This window comes from Pteropus medius, unplaced genomic scaffold, assembly GCF_902729225.1.
Source record: "Pteropus medius unplaced genomic scaffold, Ma_sr-lr_union100, whole genome shotgun sequence".
Classification (NCBI taxonomy): Eukaryota; Metazoa; Chordata; class Mammalia; order Chiroptera; family Pteropodidae; genus Pteropus; species Pteropus medius.
In genome coordinates this window covers 4,423,166-4,442,402 of record NW_024346150.1, presented here as the reverse complement: position 1 = coordinate 4,442,402, position 19,237 = coordinate 4,423,166, and the positions used below count along the sequence as shown (strand labels likewise).

At 38.0% G+C, this 19,237-nt stretch overlaps 1 protein-coding gene across 9 annotated transcripts in view; it reads left to right on the top strand.

Annotated features, from left to right (window-relative positions):
• RMI1 (RecQ mediated genome instability 1) overlaps window positions 1-19,237 on the top strand; it is a 226,723-nt gene that overhangs the window by 123,531 nt on the left and 83,955 nt on the right. For all 9 annotated transcript variants that reach the window (XR_005655580.1, XR_005655581.1, XR_005655573.1 and 6 more), the window contains one exon: window positions 18,277-18,379. The gene's annotated coding sequence lies outside the window, so the exon portion shown is untranslated. The remainder of the gene's footprint in view (window positions 1-18,276; window positions 18,380-19,237) is intronic.

Sequence of the window (19,237 nt, the reverse complement as noted above, 5' to 3'; positions counted from 1 at the left end):
CTCTGAATACTAAGTACTTAATACTTTGGTATATAATGTTGTCATTTTGTGTTAACTATAGGCCAGCACTGTCCAATAGAACTTTCTATGGTGATGGAAATATTCTCTGTGCTGTTAAATAAAGCAGCCACTTGCAACACATCACTGTTGATCATTTGAAACATGACTAATGCAACTGAAGAACTGAATTTTTACTTTACTTTACTTTTAATTTTAATAGCCACATGTGGCTAAGGCTACTATATTGGACAGTGCAGCACACCCTGAGACCCAGTACCATTTATGATTTCTAATCCTATTGAAATCATATTGTCATAGCCCAAGGGAACCCTACTTAAGGGCAGTCTGTGACATTGCTTTGGCAATAAAACTGCTTCGTTTTTATGCATTACATGTCCCTAAAAAGCCCTATATATGGAGAGGACTTTTATACCAAATCATGTTTTTCCATTTAATCCTATTATAATTTCAAGATGGCATTACTTCCAAAGAAATCTTCAGTTTCAGCATGTAATAGATTTGATGCTTGAAAAGCTAACATTTGCTTTAGGAAGATTTTGATCTTTATCAGCATATTGTCTTTTCATGTCTACTTTTCCTGGTTTGCACTCATCCTAGGAAGATTAATCAAATAGCTTATCCAGTTGTGATGTGCACTTTTAGAAGTATTTCTCTGTCAAAACATGCCAATACCCTGGGCCTGGGAGTCCATTCTGGGCCTCTGCATCTATTCTTGCTCCTTTTACACTTGCTGTATCTTTGCAAACAAGGCCAAAGGTTGCAGCGCAAAGTTCTGCACTCCCAGTAGACACCTGCCAAAGAACAGACAGGTCTTCCCTCCCCTTCTCTTTAGGTCCTAGAGGTCAAAAGCATTTGAGAATCAATGCTATGGGGGATAAACCAGTCCTGAGCATGGAGATGGGGAGGGCAGATTGAACTTAATTCACCAGTGCTGGCCAGGAGCCAGGCTGACCTGCTGTAAGACTGAGTTAGAGGGTGGGGGATGAGGAAGACAAGACACAATTTCTACTTCTTTTGATAAGTGTGCAATCAGTGCTCCGGGGAGGGCTGTGGAAACTGTTGCAGAGACCCAGAGGAAGAAGAAAACTAAAAGTAGAAACTGTTCACAGGGGCTTCATTTTTGTCCTCAGGGAACTTTCTGGCTTGATATTATCAATCAGAGATGTGATAATCACTTCCCAAATGAAAAACGACAAATCTTAATAGTAAAGATAGGAGAGTCTCAGACCTGCTCTCATGCCTATAATCCCACCTGATGACACAGAAAAGGCCTTTCAGGGATGGTAGTCACATGTTAAACGTAACCAGCAGATACTAATGACCTCCTCCAAGTCTTCCAGCTAGTAATCTGTTATACAAGACCGCCAGGTTCTCTTTTTCCCAAAAGAGTGAAATGAGTAATTTTTGTCCCACACTCCAATTATTTTTTAAACTACCTTGTTTAAAGTCTCGACTTTACACTCTTAAATAAAATACTTCTAAATCACTCATTTCTTTTGCCCTTTAATGTTTGAGCCATCATTGTAAATGCTTCACCAGGGTGAATGGTGAATGGCAAGGGCTTTGGGGTAGCATAAAGCTCCCCAAATATTTATGTTTCTTGCAGCTTTCCAGGTGCCATTAAATAGACCTATTTTACAAAAAGTACCTCTCCTCACCTTTCCCTGCCCCCCATCTCATACTGTAGCACTTATTTACCTCAAATATTCTCCTGGCATACACATTTTTAAACCGCTGTCACCCAAATCTGCCTGCTGCTTGAATATTTTAGGACAATTTACCCAAGAGTTAAAACCTCATGATTGTAAATATTCAGCAGGCCCTTAATTTATTGTCTCAAAATAGCTTTTGTGATGCGGAGGACATGTTTTTCTGTCAGCTGCTCAATATTTATTTTAACATATTAAACAACCTCAGAAATATTCATTGCACGAAACCTTTCCACGTCTGAGTGGATTAAATTTACAATCCCAAATTAATGCTATAAATTACATTTACATAATTCATTTCTCACTAAACAGTATTTATTTAGCCTGCATCTCTGCTAATATATATGTTTAAGAAAAAAAGCAGTACCTGTATTGTTGCCCATGTAGTTAATTTAGTCTAAGTAGAATTTAGAAGGCATCTCAGTGTTCCTTTGTTATGGGACTCTCCCCAACCCCTCACCATCCAACATCTGAATTTTGCAATTAAACAGCATATGTGTGTGGTCTGCAGCAAGGAGAGAAACCTGCTAAACAAAACCCAAGCCTCCGTTGTTTTTGCTGTTCAGAACTTTGCGTGATGTCTTTACAAATCGTCTATTACTTGTGTTTTGCTAATTTTGTGCAAAACTGAAAAGGTAAGAGATGAATAAACTGAGTTGGAGGTCAGACAGAAACTTTGAAACCAGCTGCTCAAACCCAGATGGATTTGAAATTGGCAAGGAAGGTAAAAAAAAAGGCAAGGGATAGTGGATTGACAATGCACATGGGGACCCAAAGAGCCTCAGATCTTCTTTCTTTTTGCATTTACATCTATTTTTACAGATGAGGGTGAGGACCATCAATGCATTTGCTGCTGCAATTTCAGGTTTTAGAATGTTTTGAACAATATGCCTCAAATCACGGCAATAATTGGAGGGCCCTTCATTATTGTGTTATGTCTCTAATGATGCTAGTGGCGGAGAGGAGCCATGAGCTTCACCTTACCAGGCTTGGTTTTGTGCGGCTGGCACTGAAACAGGCATTGTTTGCCTCAATTTCTCCTCTTTTTTTCTAGTAGCCTATTAAACCTCTTTGTTAAGAGACCCAGCTGCTGTTTTCTCTCAAGATAATGACTGAAAAATGTGCTTTAAAAAAATCATGGGGATAATGATTTCTGGAAGATCTGTCTCTTTTTCCTTTCACTGTCTTCTGGCTGATGATTACTTTCAATAATCCCAGGGTAATAGAAATTCATTTAAACACATAGACCAAATATAGAGCTTAATGTTATCACAGAAACCAGGAACCATTGCCCTTCTTTTCACCTTAATAGGGATTCTTTTTCCTTCTTTAATATTCTTATTTTTTAAATCAAGTTATAATTTTTACATGCACTAGTATGTGCAGATTTTAAGTATACGGTTTGCTGAGTTTTGACAAATGTATAGTCCCATGTAACTACCATCCCGACCAAGGTGTGGAACATACTATACATTTCCATTACCCCAGAAAGTCCCTTCATTTCCTGTCCCAATCCATGCCCTCTCCAGAGAGTAACCACTGTTTGGATTGTTATCACCAGAGACTAGTTTTGCCTACTTTTATGCTTTACATGAATGGAATCACACACTGTGCATTCTCATAGGTCTGGCTTCTTTCACTGGGCATGTTTTTGAGATTCCTGTCGCTGCATGGATCAATAGTTTGTTCTCTTCTATTGCTGAGATATACTCCATCGTAAGAATATACTACAATTTATCTCTTCTTTTGTTCATAAACATGTAGATTGTTTCCAGTTTTGGACTATTTGAATAGTCCGTTAGGGTACAGAATAGTATACTATTATGGTGAATTCATTTCTCTAAACCCATAGAAAGTACAACACCAAGAGTGAACCTGAATGTAATGTATGCACTTTGGGTGATAATGATGTGTCAGTGTAGGTTCATTGGTTATAATCTAATTGTAAATGTACCACTTTGGTGCAGGATTGTTTTAGTTTGTTAGGGCTGCTATAATGAAATACCACAAATTGGGTGGCTTAAACAACAGAAATTAATTTTCTCAGTTCTGGACGCTGAAGTTCAAAATCATGGCATCAGCAGGGTTGATTCCTCCTGAGGCCTCTTCTTGGCTTGCTGATGGCCACTTTCTCTCTCTATCCTCGCATGGTCTTTTCTCTGTGCATATGCACTCATGGTATCTCTTTGTGTGTCCAAATTTCCTCTTCTTATAGGCATATCAGTAATACTGGGTTAGGACCTACTCATATGCCCTCTGTCAAGGTCCTACCTCCAAATACAGTCACATTCTGAGGTGCGTGGGGATTACGGCTTCAACGTATAAATTTTTTGCGGGGAGAGGGGGCACAGAATAAGTTCATAACGAAGATGTTGAAGTGGAAGAGGCTGAATGGTGTGGGGTCAGGGGGTATATGGAAACTCTGCATTCCACTCAATTTTGCTAAACCTAAAATAAAGGGTATCAGATTGTAATAAATGCTATAGAGAAAAAAGTAAAAAGGAAAGGAGGTTATTCAGTTGCAATTTCAAGTAGAATGGCCATTAAAGTCTTCATTAGAAGGTGATACTTGAATGACATGGAGTAAACTAAATATTATTTGGAGGTTAGTATTCAAGTCAAAAGTTCTAGCAAGTGCAAAGACCCTGAGGTAGGAGTTTGCCTGATGTGTTCTAGCCAAACAAGCCACCCTGTGTGGCCTAAGCATATGGTGAATAGGAATGGAGATCAGAAATAGAACAGGGCCTTTTAGGTCATTGCAAGGACTATAGCTCTTACTCTGAGTGAGATGGAACGCCATTGAAGGATTTAAAGCAGAGGAATCACATGACCTGCTGACATTTTAAACAGATCATTTCAACTGCTGTGTTGAGCCTAAACTACAGAAGAGAGACCAGTGAGAAGTCTTTTCTGATAATTAAGTGCAAGATGATGGAGGCTCGAACCAGGTAGAAGCAGTGGCAGGGATGAAAACTGGTCAGGTCCTGGAAGTATTTGGAGTTAGAGGTGACAGGAAATGCTAAAGCACTGAAGAGAAGGGAGATAAAGAAGAGTCAAAGATAACTCCAAGTCTAGGCCTGGACACCTGCAAGAATGAAGATGCTGTCAACTGTGATATGTAACCATGATGACTATGCTTTCTTATGAGTAAGATCAAGAATTCAAAATCATAAGGATAAATCTTTGTGGCCTTGGATGATTTCTTAGATATGACATCAAAAACACAAGCAATAAAAGGAAAAATAGATAAATTAGACTTCATCAAAATTAGAACTTTTGTGTTTCAAAGAACATATTTAGAAAGTGAAAAGACAAACTACAAAATGAGAGAAAATGTTTGCAAATCATATATCTGATAAGAAACTCGTATCTAGAATATGCAAAGAACTCATACAACTCAATAATAAAAGACAAATAGCCCAATTAAAAAAGTAGGCAAAGGATTTGAACAGATATTTCTCCAAAGAAGATATACAAATGGCCACTAAACACGGAGAAAGATGCTTAATATCTTTGATCATCAAAGAACTGCTAATCAAAACCACAATGAAGTACCCCCTCACACCCACAAGAATGGCTACAATAAAAAAAAGCAGATGATAATAAGTGCTGGCGAGAATGCGGAGAAATTGGAAGCCTCATACAGTTGCTGGTGTGAATGTAAAATTAGTTCAGCTGCTTTAGAACACAGTCTGGCAGTTTAAACATAGAGTTACAATGTGACCTAGCAATTCTACTTTTAGTTTTAAACCCAGGAGAAATTAGACCATATGTCTGCATGAAAACTTCTATATAAATGTTCATAGTAACATTATTCATAATAGCCAAAAAGTGGAAACAACTCAAATATCTATCATGATGAACAGATAAATTATGGTATGTTCGTCGAAATGGAATATTAGTCAGCCATAAAAAGCAATATAATACTGATACATGTTACAGCATGAATGAACCTTGAAAACATTATGTTAAGTGAAAAAAGCTAGTCATGAAATACTGTATGATTCCATTTATAAGAATTGTTTAGAATAGGCAAATCTATAAGGACAGATAGTAGGTTACTGGTTGCATAGGGCTGGAGGAGTAAGGGGTGGCAGCTAATGAGTATGGGGTTTCTTTTTGGGGTGATGAAATTGTGTTCTAGAATTAATTGAGGTGATGGCTGTACAACTCTGTGAATATACTAAAAGGCATTGAGTTGTAGACATGATATAGGTGAATTATGTGTTATGTGAATTACGTCTTGATAAAGCCAAAGAAATTGAAAAAAATAAGATCAAGAGCTCAATTCTGGACCTGGCAAATTTAGGATGTTTATTAGACATCTAGCTGAAAATGATGAGTAGGTAGCTGGAGATATGAGGCAGGAAGTTTCCAACTGTCGTTACAAATGTGGGAATTGTCAGCACATGTAGACATATATGAGACTGGATGGTCCACAGAGAGTGAAGACGGATAAAAAAAGAGAAGTCCAAGGAAAGAGAGGTTGGGTGAGGCATTAGCTCAAGCTCATCAGTACAATGGAAAGATTGAATCAAATGGAAAGTCCGAGAGGGGTCAATAGTGGGAGTTTTGATCCAGAGGCAACAAATAAGTGTACTCAGGGAACTCTGCTCTAAGCCCATTGGTCAGGGAGATATTGACAAATTTAAATAAACATGGCTGTGTAGTGAATAGAATGGCTCTGAAGTGCCACATGGAATATTAAACTTCTGTTCCAAGTTTCCTAGATATTTTTATTAGCAATTTCTCTAATGTCCTGCAGGCATAGTTGGATCTTTATGGAACGAGAAGTTGATGGAAAAGCCAAAATGAGGATTAGGTACCTTTTTCTTTTTTCTAGGTGGATACTGAACTTGAAGATTTAGAAAAAGTTTCAAGTTGATCGTTCTAGAGTCAAGGTCAGTAAGTCTGGAGAGCCAAAAATGTTCATAGTTTTTCAGTGGTAGAGTAGTATCTGGATAACACAGGCACCATACACTGCCTGGGGAAGCAGGTAGAATCATTGGAGAAAGTGTGGGCCACTATAATTATTTTGCTTGTATAACTACAAAAGTTTCTTAACTGATCTTCCTTACTGCAAATTCTAACTCCACTAATTTCTAAATATTTAGCTTTGGACAAGTCACATGATCCTCTCTGAAGTTTCAGTTTCTTCCTATGGAAAAGAAAAATAATCATAGTAATAATTATCTTGTATAATTGTCGAAAGAATGAAATAGGATAGGGCATATAAACACTTACTACAGAGCTTGGTATATAATAGATTCTCAGTAGATGGTAGGACCCTGTAGATAATCTCTACACATGGTCTCCAAATTAGAAGAAGCCAATATAAACATACCTGTGTCTGTTTCCTAGACTTGGTGTGACGCTTCTATTATTTGGGTTTATTATTTACCTGTCTGTCTCTTCACTAGATTCTGAGCTACCTGAGGCAGTGAAGGAGCTACCTGCTCCATCTTTCTATTTCTAGTGACTAGCACAGCGCTCGATGAATGTGTGAGTGAATACATGATAAACTTCTTCCAATATACAGATTGGAAGAAAAAAATAATTTCACCAATGTCTACTTCATTGAGGGTGTCTCAGACTGATCCCATCCATGTGAGTAAACTCCTGCCTTTTACAGAGCAGAGTCACAGTATCCTTGGATGTGCTTATCAAACAGCACATGAAAAAAACAAGTCCCTCTCCTCTCTACAAACTGGTTTCTGCACTTGTCAATCCTCATCAGAATAGACTGGAGAGAAGTAGAATAACATCATGGACCATTAGTGGTCATAAGTCATGGTGTTTATAGGATCCTTCCAGTGAAGTCTCTCCTGTTTTTCATTGTGTGAGTGTCAAACAGGGCTTTTTTTCCTCATTCCAGTGCATCACAGAGTACCATATTTTTCTTTGTGATGACTGGCAACTGTGTATGGCTGCTTTGTAGAGGGGCAAAGTCTGAGAGGAAGCCTCAGTTTCATGGGGACATAAGACTATGTTAAAGCTATGGACATGTAGGTTGGCATCATCAAGAACTAGCTAAGAAACAAATTTTTGGGAGCCCTGCCAAAGCTAAGGTTAACTTTCATTTAAGACTGTGCCAATAGTCAGGTAGAGTGTGACTCCATCTTGGCATCCTCCAGAAACTGTGAACCCCAAGACTGTGTTGGAATAGTGATAAAAATGCCAGGTTAGGCCTTTATGACTGTGAATCATGGCACTGTAAAGAAGTGTGCCTAGCTCTAACCTTCCCTCCAGAACTCTAGTCCTACCTTTTTACAGTAAAGGAAGAAGTGGCTGCCTTTATGCAAAGGGGAGACATGAGTCATCCAGCCTTTTCATCTTTGAATCTGCAGTTCTTGGTCCAGTGCTGGTATCTAGTAAACACTGAATGAATGACCAGATAGATAGTGATTACAATAGAATGAATAAATATGATTGAATGAATGACTGAATAATCGAGTAAATTAATAAATGAATTATTGAATGTCAAAATCAAAACTATGGATCACAGGAAGTACTAGTGACTGTGTGAATCATAGTATAAATGATCAAATTATGTTTTCAGTGGAATGATGCATGTAATTAAGTGATTTTGTGAATGATTCATTAAATGATAGGTTAAATGGTTGAAGAAATGAATGAATAATTTATTGAATAAATGAAATAGGATGAATATAAATAAAGAGTGAATGAATGATTGGCTAAGTGAATTAGTAAGTGAATGATTGAATGAGTGAATGTCAAAATGAAAGCCTTGAATTGTATGGATTGCTGGATGAAGCGTATACTTGGAACTTAAATATTTTGTCTCTTTCCTAAGTCTTCTATTGATTACAGAGGATAGACTGAAAGCAGAGTCTAAGGAATATACCTGTATGTGTGTACATATATAGGAGGCTATAACCCTATGGGATTAGAATGGAGTCCCTTAATCTTCTTTGGTCTCAGTAAACAAAAATGGTGATCGCACCAGTGTTTGCAGACCAACTTGAGACCCTCTGTGGGAATAGGCAATAGAGAATGTGTTGAACTCTTTCATGAGTGACAAAAGGCAGTCTCATTCCAGAGAGATAGCTCTAATCTAAAGATACTGCTAACCCCTACTGATCTTGGGCCCCTTTCCACTAGTTGATTATGACCACACAAGATGAATCATCTGAGTTAAAGAAATGAAGAACTGTAAATATCACAGTACCAGGGTTCATAAAACTCTGTGAATGAGAAAGTTTGGGGCACAAACCCCAGAGAAATAGTCTCTCAGAAATACAATGTGCAGTATTGTCCAAAGATGAGACATAAGAGTTGAAGCAGGGAAACTGATGCTTTAGAGCAGAGTTCCCCAACCCCCACATTGCTGACTGGTACCAGTCTGTGGTCTGTTAAGAACTGGGCAGCACAGCAGGAGGTGAGCAGTGAGCAAGCAAATGAAGCTTCATTTGTATTTGCAACCTCTCCCCAGCACTAGCATCACCACCTTAGCTCCACCTCAGATCATCAGGCATTAAATTCTCATAGGGGCACTGGTCCCTGGTGCCAAAAAGACTGGGGACCGCTGCTTTAGAGCTAATGCAGGAGGACTTCTGGTTTCTAGTCTGGCATGTAAGGAGGTTAAAAGTTGTCACTTCATCCTAACAACAAGCAAAAAGCTGAACAAAGAGTAAAATCGACAATTCTTAGATCCATCAGAGAAGTGAGATTACAAAGAAAATTGCTACTCCCCAAATTGGACAGACAAACAGGCAGATACAGAAAAATCACATCTTATCAGAGTAGAAATCCACCTCTGTGGGAACCAGTACCAGGGTATGAAAACTTGAACACTCATTGATCAATTGCCTGAGGCTTAGTGTGGACAAATTTAAGAGATAAAAATTCGAGGGTAGTGGAGCTCACACTTTTGTGAGTTTTACCTATGGAACCTCTATCAGGTTCTTACATGAAAATTAAAGGAAAATTCTCTCAGCCTTCTGACAGGGAAGGGAGAAAGTAGCCAATTTCAAATACTCCCCAGCATTCTGTTCTTCTTACCAAGTTCTGCCTTCAACTGAAACTGTTTACTGGAGCCTAACCTACTGGAATTAGGCTCCAGTAGGCTTTGTGCAGAGCAGACTTCACAGCAAGGAAAGTTATAAAGGATAAAGAGGGGCATTACATACAGATAAAGGTGTCAATTTTTCAAGTAGACACAATTCTTATGTGTATGTGCCTAACAATGAAGTGTCAAAATACACGAGGCAAAAAGTGATAGAAATGCAAGGAGAAATAGATGAATCTGCTATCATAGTTGGAGACTTCGACATCTCTCTATCAGAAATGGACAGATCCAGCAGACAGAATATCAGTAAGGACATAATAACTCAACATTACCATACATCTACTGGATATAATTGACTTCTGTAGACTCCTTAATCCAATGACAGCAGAATACACATTTTTCTCAAGCTCACATGGAACATCCACCAAGATAGACTACATTCTGGGCCTTAAAACACACCATAACAAACTAGAGAAAATGGAAATCATACAATATCTGTTTTCAGACCACAATGGAATTAAAATAGGAATCAACAGCAGAAAGACAGTTGGAAAATTCCAATTTTTAAAGACTAAACTCACTTCTAAGTACATATAGGTCAAAGAAGAAATCTTGAGAGAAATTTAAAAATACTTTGAACTAAGTGAAAATACAACTTATCAAAATTTGTAGGATGTAAAAGCAGTGCTTAGAGGGAAATTTATAACATTAATTACATATATTAGAAAAGAAGAAAGATCTAAAATCAATACTCTAAGCTTCCATTTTAGGAAACTAGGAAAAAAAAGAGCAAGTTAAATCCAAAGTAAGCAGAAGGAAATAAATAAATTTAGGGCAGAAATCAATGAAATTGAAAACAGGAAATCAGCAGGGAAGCTCAACAAAATCAAAAGCTGATTCTCTGAAAATATCAATAAAATTAATAACCTCTAGCCAAGCTAATTAAGGAAAAAAGAGAGATGACCCAGATAACTAATATCAGAAATGAAAAAGACATCACTATGAATCCCACAGACATAAAAAGTTAATAATGTAATATTATGACAACACTATGCCCCAAAATTCAATAGCCTAGATGAAGGGGACCAATTTTTTAAAATACACAATCTGACAAACCATACAAGAAATAGAAAATATACATAGGCCTATATCCATTAAAGAAATTGAATCAATAATTAGTAACTTTCCCAAAATAGCACCAGGCCCAGATGGATTCATTAGTGAATTTTATCAAATATTTAAGGAAGAAATTATACCGATTCTCTACAATCTTGTCCAGAAGACAGAAGCAGAGAGAATACTTCCTAACTCATTCTATTCCAAAACCAGACAAAGACATTACAAGAAAAGAAAACTACAGACCAACAATTCTCCTGAACACAGATATAAAAGTCCTCAACAAAATGTTAGCAAATAGAATCCAGCAATGTAGAAAAAGATTTATAAATACTATAACTAAATGGGATTTATTACAAGTATGCAAAGCTGGTTCAACTTTCAAAAATCATTTAATCAACAGGTTAAAAAAGAATAATCACATGATCGTATCAATAGAATGTTCTCTCTCACCACTCTGTTTCAGCATCTTAGTGGAAGTTCTAGATTACGCAATAAAACACAAAAGGAAATAGAAGGTATACATTTGGGAAAGAAGACATAAGGTCTTTGTGGATGACATCATTTGTCTATGTAGAAATTTGAAAGAATCAACAAAAAAACTTGTGGAGCTAATAAATGATTATGGCAAGGTTGTAGGATACAAGTTTAATATATAAAAATCAATCACTTTCCTATATACCAACAATGAACAAGTGGAATTTGAAATTCAAAACACAATACATTTGCATTAGCACCCTCAAAGATGAAATAATTAGGTATAAATTTAACAAAATATGTACAAGACCTATATGAAGAAAACTATGAAACTCTGATCAAGGAAATCAAAGAACTGAATAAATGGAGTGATATCTATATTCTTATAGATAAGAAGAGAGCATTGTAAAGGATGTCAGTTCTTACTAACTTTATAGATTCAATGCAATCTCAGTGAAAATACCAGAAGTTATTTTGTACATGTAGACAAACTGACTCTAAAGCTTATGTGGAGAAACAAAAGAACCTGAATAACCAACTCAATAATAGGAAAGGACAAGAACAAAATCAGGTGACTGACACTACCCAACTTCAAGACTTACTGCAAAGCTATGGTAATCAAGATAGTGTGGTATTAACAAATACATCAGTAGAACAGGAAAGAGAGCCCAGAAAGACTCAAATAAATATAGTCAACTGATCTTTTACAAAGAACCAAAGGCAATACAATGGAGCAAAGAACATTTTTCAACAACTAGTGCTGAAACAACTGGACATCCACATGTAAAAATACGAATTTAGACACAAACATAACACCCTTCATAAAAATTGACTTAAAATTAATTAAAGATGTAAATGTAAAATACAAAACTATAAAACCTGTAGAAGATGACATCAGAGAAAATCTTGGGCATGGTGATAACTTTTAAAATAACACGTCAGAGACAAGATCCATGAAAGAAATAATTGATAAACTGGATTTCATTAAAATTGAAAACTTCTGCAAAAAACACTGAAGAGAATGAAAAGACAAGCACAGAATGGGAGAAAATACTTGCAAAAGACATATTTGATAGACTGTTATCCAAAATATACAAAGAACTCTGATGATTCAATAATAAGAAAAAGAACAACCCAATTAAAAAATAGGCAAATAACCTGAGCAGACATCCCACCAAAGAAGAAATATAGGTGGAAAATAAGCTTATGAAAAGATACTCAACTTTATATATCATTAGGCGATTGATAATTAAAACAACAATGGACACAAAATCCTAACCATTTGAAGCATCCAAAGTGCAATTTTCCTTCTCCAAGGGATGAGGGCTTAAATATATCTGTCAAGTGGTCTGTCCTGATAATTTGGGAAAACCACCACAGTGAGTCTTTGGTCAAGAAGCAAAGCATTTGCTTTGTCCTTGTGGAAGACGTGAATACAGAGAATTTACTGGAAGGTTGGGACCCTGAAGCTGAGCGGTGGGTATTTTAACATGTTGCTCTGCCGAGTTGGTTGCTGTTTTGGGTGCTGGTGTCAAAAAACATTACTTTCCTTTGTAAGAATTTTGATAGCTTTGTACTTGTTGCTTGTTCTTGAGAGGTATATATGTGAATATTAAAATCGAAGCTTAGAAGAGTCAGGAGCTGAGACAGCTGGAAGGTGGTTTACTCTGGAGGAGAGGCTGAGAGGAGGAACTGCCCTGGGTTTGGTTGTACCAGACCAGGATCTTACAATTGTATTATAGAAAGCTGAATACAATTTTCTGGAAATATATTGTCCTATTGAAGGCCAGAGGGAGTAGGGTGTAGAGGAGGGTTTCCTCCTCCTGGGATTGGACATGGCCATTGTCAACCACTCTTGTAAAGAAGCCGGATCTGGGAGCAGAAAAGGGTCTCAGGAGGCAAGTTTCAGGCTGGAGTAAGGTAAGGAGGGGAAGTTCTCCTCTCTTGAGCTTTCGTGGATGTTTATGCCCTTGACTCTAAAAGGATACCTGTTATGGAGAAAGGTAAGCTAGTACTATCTACTTGAGGAATGTGAAGAATCAGACAGACAGGGGACCCCACAGGAGACTTTCAGGGAACTGTAGAGAGCCATATCTGCTGTCTGGCTTTAGAAGAGGATATATTTCCTCTCCATTAACTCCAATCCCCACAAAACTTTTAAACATTGAAGCTTGCATTCACTGAGAGAAATTCAGAACAGGACAGCAGAAAACAATAGCAGCTAGAAATTGGAAGCAAGTCCAGAGACTACAGGGGAGCCACCAGCAGCAGCCAGAGCCTCACCAGTGGCTGAGGCTGCAATAAGCCATGAAAACAGCATCATGGCACATGAAATGATTCCATGGGAGTCTCATAAATACTGATTAACAGGAAGCTGGTAAAAGAACTGGACTTTCTCTGGCCAAGTGCATAGGAACCTGAGGCACCAACATTTTTACATAGGAGTTGTGACTTTATTATGTCATTTAAAACTAGTAAGCCTGAAAATTTGAGCTAGCTAATGTAAGGAACTGAGGCTTAGTTACTGTGCTTTATTCTTGCACCTTATGTTGTCCAAGGAATGGGAACAAGGCCACTCTCTGCTTGAAAATTGAGAGTAAACCCTAATGGAGAAGAACATTCTGCTTTCATTCTGTAAAATTAGAGACACAATGTAATACTCTCCATCTAATTAGCTACAAAACACTGACATCAGTGTTCATGCTCTGAATTTCAATACAGGCCCCTCCATTTGTGCATTTACACCGTCTTCTTAATTACCAAACACCTTTGCAAATAGGACAGCAGATGTTCCCTCTCGCAACCTCGACGAGGTGTCTGCTCAAATCATTTGTCTCCTCTAAGTCATTCAGTCTCTAAGCCCCAATATTTGTCTTGACATCTGGGGGCTGGCTCTTTGCCCATCCAACAAAGTTGAGTAGCATCAAGTAATTTCCTGGACTAAGTTTGTGTTCAAAGTGGGAAGAGCTGAAAAATTGTCTGAATTCTTTCTAATGAGGTAAATATTAATATTGCCTATAACCAAAGTAGAAGTGATTTTCTCTGGGTGACAGGAGTGGTTAAATTATTTTTATTTATCTGTTTTGTTTTCCATTCATCAATTAAAAAAAATTTTGAATTAAAAAATTGAAGTCGTTTCCCCCCCCCAGCTTTGGGTGAGGACTTCCTGTGCCAGTTCACCTTACGGTTTCCCTACAGAATGCTTATTTCAATGGACTCTTTTACAAGTGTGATATCTGGAGGCATTTGACTCTAGCTTTTGAAGTAACAGCTTTCCCAGCATCCTCTAGTGTTCCGCTGTCCACTCCTGCTCCTGTCTGCCCACGTGCCAACTATATCTCATCCACTTATCTTTTTAGTCTCTCTCTTGCAATATCATCAATCTGTTATCTTTCTTTTCTTTACTCTTTCTCACCTTCATGCAAGAGCCTACACATGGCTGTCCCAATTCTGTCCTAGTGAACCCATATATACAAAAAAAGTCCCCAAAGTTTAGCTGGATATGAGTTTCATTTCACACAATCACTCCAACCAATGTGTGTATGAGTATCCGATGATCATTTGGAAACACCGCAACTGATTTATAAATTATGAGTGAGAGATAGGTAATGACTATTCAAAGTAACTGTAATAATTGCTGAGCATTTTCTTAATATTTTAAAATTAAGATTAGGAATCCTTAAGGAGATATCACATATTTTTAAGTGTTTATAAAAATTGTATGAGTCTTTGAAGATTTACTCCTAAAGCAATTTTATGTATTTAGGGATGTTCATTTCTATAATGAAAGGTTTAAAAGGTTTAGGCAGGTAAAAATGGATGAATAATGTGCAAAAATTCTTTAAAACCAAGAAGAAATTCTAATAAAATATTAGAGGAGAGAGCGCTTAGATTTCAAGAGCAAAATATTATTTTGCAATGATGAAGATGGACAGAAAACACCTAGAAGCCTTGAATATGAGCGGAGAGGAAGGACTCATCAAACAGAAGTACTAGATGCAAATAATCACCTAGCTCTAACCAACATGGGAGAGTGTCGCTTGGAAAATTTGTGCCACGGCTTGAAGCACTGCAAGGAACCTGAAAGCTATTCTCATCCTTCATATCCTATGATAAAAATATACCTTTCCCACTTAAAAGAAGACAGCTTCTTTTGTATTTAGTCTTCTCAATGCCCATCAACAGGTCACAGAAACAAATATTTAACAGAATCTATTTAAACTTCCAGGAATCTGTATTTAAGTACAAGCTTGCTTAGAATTCGATCATTGGATAAATTAAGCGTTGTGTGTGAGAGGAGCGAGGCTTTTAATTTACTTGAGCCTATAGTATCTATGACTATAGATAAATAAAATGTGCAGATTTTTATTAATAATTATTAAGGTCTATGAGAAGGAACAGCGCCACCCCAAGCCTAGACACTTAATGTCTGCTATTTGCACATATCAGCAACTAAAATTCTGTCTTGGGGTTTTGCGGGTAATAGAGAGAGAAGAGGGTTCTCCTTTCAGTAACTTAGTTTATGATAGGGCCAGGAGGAGGCATGCCGGTTGTAGAGAAAGTTTCTGTTTCTTTTCATAATTTCTAGTTGAAGAAGTAGTTAGAGAGGTTTGTAAATAAACATACTGATGCTGTATATGCACAACTCAGTGGTTGATAAAACCTCTGGGCTAAATGAGATGACCTCTGGGGTGCCTTCTGACTTGTAAATTCTGGGTTTTAAGTGGCTGATCAGCCATTTTCCCTGTCAGCTCTTGCACTGTGTCATTTTCTCCCAGGAGCTTATCACTGCCAAGGAGAATTTCATGTTACATTCATGATTGAGATCAAGCTTGTTATATTAGCTCAGTTCTGGCTAACTGATTGTTACTAGGAAGGGTTCTATAAATAATATCGAGAGGAAGAATTTCTCAAAGCATTTTAATCCAGTTTTACTTCATGCATCCTGTAGGGAATGTGTCTTTCTTTGCACATATAATCTCATTAATTGTATGTAGTAGGTACAATTATCACTTACTCATTTTCCAGATGAGGAAACTGAGTCTTACAGTTAGATTGTAGAAATGGGGTTTGCATGCTGGTCTGTTAGACTTTAAAGCCCATGCTCTTAACCAATGAGCTATCTATCTTGGTGTCAGAAGACCAGAATTAGAATGCCAAGTCAGATACCTTACTCAAGAAAAGCTGACATTTTTTGAGTGCTAATTAAGTATAAGTGCTTTTTTTTTTTTTTAAAAAAAAGCAGTTTAAATTGTATTTTTTTAAAGAAAGTAATCATTTTGTATACTTACTAGCAATTTGAAGTAGACCTAAATGAACAGGAATACTTGAAAGATGATTGCTATTGAAAAGCATTTCAACATATCAATAGTCCAGTCAGAATGCTATGAGTACCAGGACTCTTCTAAGCATTTTATTTATATTACTTTATTTAATCTTTATTCTAACCTTATGAAATAGGTGTTATCTTATTCTTGTGTAACAGATGAAGAAGATGAGGCACATAAAGGTTAAGTAATCTGTCCAGGGTCACACAGCCAGCAAGCAGCAGAACTGGAATGTTGACTTCCATTTAGAGTCAAGTGTTTAGGGGGCTTTATTGGTAAAATGAGGAGAATGATACCAACCTCTCTCTGGTATCTGCTCTGACTGAGTTATTGTGAGCACATGTGTGAAAACAACTAAATCCTTCTACAGAGGAAGGGCATTGTTCTCCCTCTCAAGCAAAGACTTGAATCCACAGAAGTTAATTGATTCTACAGCAAATACTCTCAAGGGCAGGATGCAGAATCAAATCCTTTTGACCTCTGGTCAGATACACTGAATGTGAAACCCTGAATTCCATTTGTATCTCTAAGGCATATATGTTTCTATTTTTGCCTCTCTCTCCTGCCTTTTCCCAGGCCTATCTCAAAGGTGAAGACAAGACTCTGATTTTCATAAGTTTAAACCATCTTTTCTCTGAAAGTTCTGTGCAGAACCCCATATATGTGGGAATAGATCCCAAGAGCTATTGATATCCCTCTATCCTCAGGGTCACACTGTGGTTACCCTGTCAGCCCCACTCCTTCCTCACATCAACATCTTGCATTACACAGTCCTTCCTATGGGTTCTTTGAACAAAAATACTTGCCATTCCCTTCCCCCAACGGTTAGCTTCTTTATAATGAGGCTGCCCATTGAGTTGGCCTCTGTAGAGCCATCTCCTATCTCTTTATTTCACATTTTGAGCTCAGGAAGATGTGACATGGGTTCGTCTGACATCCTTATCATAGATGCCATCAGATATTCAATTGTGTGTGCCCATTGGTCTTGTGGTCATGAAACTTATTAAGAGTTATTAATCTTAAAAAGCTAGTTCTTTTCTTCCAGAAATAAGCCTTCCAAAAGGTCAGCTTGGCTTTTAATTAAGAGTAAATCTTTTTTTGCAGGTTAAGTTGTGAGTCCAAATGGTTTTGTTGAAGGGATTCCGCAGTAGTCAGTTCTGCACTAATTAGCACACAGGAAGGCTCCGTAAGGTTGAAACTTCCTTTTGCTTCAATGAGAGGGAAGTTCCTGCTAGTGAATGATTTTACTGCAGCTTCTGACTTAGAGGGAGCAGTAGCGAGTGTTCTGTGCTTCCTTTCCATCATCCTGTCTTACTCATTCTGTTTCTCTCTCTTCTCTCTTTCTCTTCCATTTTGCTTTCCTTTTTTTGGTGGCTCCCTCTTCCTCTTCTCACTGGGGGAAGTAAAATGGAAACCTTTCTCCTCAGTGTCCTATGGAGAGAGCCAGAGTTTGCATGATACCACTTGGAGGTGGGGGGTGGTTTATTGCTAATTCTGGCTCTAGGTGCTGACCTATTTCTGCTGCAAATTTTCTAGGCATCTGTTTCAGTCCTATTAGTTAATCAAAGATCAAACTCTGCCTTTTTCTTTTTTTTAGGAGAGAGAGAGAAAGCGAGAGAGAGCATGTGCAGCCTTCAGGACCACAGCCTATGGTGGGCAAGAGCTGGCTGAAATTCGATAACATTGTTTTGTGTTCATTGGTAAGGTCATTTGGGTTCACTTATGAGGTCAAATTTCCTTTGTTAATAAACGTGTATGTGTAAAAAGAGTAACTCCATTTGGAGGAAGATATTTAATAGTTAGTCATTCAGGTGTTGGTGCTGATAGTGGGAGGTAGTCTGAAAATATGACAAGAACTAAGCAGGTGGTCAGCTGGAGAAGAAAGCGAGAAAGTGGAGGGAGCGGTCACTGCTCTTGTGCCTGCAAAGATACAGTCTGCATTTCTGGAGGCTGAGGGCCTTCGACAGGCAGAGGACAGCAATTAGTCTATGGATCCTCCTCTCACAGAGTTGCATTTTGAAGGCCACAGGTTGCTCCATGTTCCTCCTTTGTTCCCTGATAATCATCCTGGGCTTATGCCTGCTCTATTTATGCATGAGAGAAAATGGGGAATGTTCTGGGCAACTGAAAATATCTTGTCAATTTAGGCACAACCGCTCACTGCCTCAGGCGGCCACCGCACATCTGGGACTGAGAGCCTTTTAAACCAATCGCGGAGCCAGTCATGGAGGTCAAGCTGTATAGCCTTAGTTGCTCGTCTAGGGTCTGCCATCTCAGCAAGGCATGACTACTGAGTACAGATTCTGGGAGTGACCTTATTTACAGGTGACCCAGCTTTTTGCCCCTCTCCCCAGTATCTCAAGGGTTGGTTACTTCTCTGGCTGAAGGATAATCAGTATCCATACCTGATTCAGACACACTGGAGAACCAACCCCGGCAGAACTTCTCCAGCACCTCTTCTTCCCCCTCCATAGCTGGACGTGTAGCTCCAGCAGCTGCTTTGGGGTGGATGGCCAGCCAGAGACATCTTTTCTTTTCATAGCTTATGTGGCAAGGCT